Source organism: Etheostoma cragini, chromosome 18, assembly GCF_013103735.1.
Source record: "Etheostoma cragini isolate CJK2018 chromosome 18, CSU_Ecrag_1.0, whole genome shotgun sequence".
In the NCBI taxonomy this organism is placed as follows: domain Eukaryota; kingdom Metazoa; phylum Chordata; class Actinopteri; order Perciformes; family Percidae; genus Etheostoma; species Etheostoma cragini.
Window position 1 is genome coordinate 92,654 of NC_048424.1, and position 1,147 is coordinate 93,800.

At 43.9% G+C, this 1,147-nt stretch overlaps 1 protein-coding gene across 1 annotated transcript in view; it reads right to left on the reverse strand.

The window, feature by feature from the left end:
* Positions 1 to 1,147, reverse strand: part of LOC117961812 (scavenger receptor class A member 5-like) — a 30,102-nt gene that overhangs the window by 23,934 nt on the left and 5,021 nt on the right. The window lies entirely within an intron of this gene.

The following is a 1,147-nucleotide window of genomic DNA, read 5'->3' on the forward strand; positions in this document are numbered from 1 at the left end:
TACTGGGGGGGCTAGAAGCTCTTACTGGGGGGACTAGAGGCTCTTACTGGGGGGGCTAGAGGCCGCCCTGAGATCCTGTAATTTCAGTCTGGTGCACTGCTGGAGGACGTTCAGGTCTGCAGTTCACAAAGACTCTTTCTTCTTTGTTTCCTTCCCTCCTTCCTGCCGCTGGCGTGCCCTCAAAGGGACGAGGAGGTTGGTTCCATTATGTCTGAAGGTGACTGGTAATGCTGTGTGTGTCTCTCACTTACACACAAACACACAAACTTACAAACACACAAACACACAAACACACTGTTGTGGCAGATGTGGCGTCCATATCTGACTTGATTCTTCTTCTTCTTCTTCTTCTATAAGAGGAATACTAACCCTTGTGTTGTCCTCGGGTCAAAATGACCCCATTTCTAAAGGATTTTATATCAGAAATATGGGTTTCTTACAAATTACCCAGAATAACACGGATGCATGCACCTTATCCATGCAACGTTCTTTACAGTATTTGGGAACTTTCACTGAATTTGGGGTGATTTATTAAATTTTACAGCATTTGAAACAAATGCTATAAATGATTTAAAAACGTATCCTGACCCTATCGGTCAAGATAATTCATAAATCCTGCTTTTTTTTTACGCATAATGACGTATAAATTAAGTTAGTTGACCATGAATTTAAAAAATGCATTGGAAAAAGTGCCAAAAACTTAAACTTTTGACCCAAATTCGGAGTGGTGGACGGGAGGAGGTAGCTGTTCTGTGTCTAATACAAATAGATATTTTGTTGAAAAAGCATCGGTTGCAGACGCGTATGGTGAATAGTCTATTTTTTACTAAGAACCAGCTGTTTTAATAATTCTCCAGGTTGCTACTGGTCTCCTCCCCCCTGGCCAGATCCCTTTCACCCCCGTCTGGTCCGCTATATAACCCGCACTGGACTGGATTTGTATGTTTGACTTACATTACATCGTCTGCAGATGTTTCAGCTATTTACAGAGACAAGTTCAGTGGTTCAAGCCCAGGATTTACATCCAGAGGGGACGAGTATGTGCCCGGGTTGGTTCAGCGGGCAGAGCAGGCACACATGGACTTTGAGGTTTATGCCTCGACGCAGAGGTCCAGGGTTCGAATCCGACCTGTGCTGATTCCTTGCA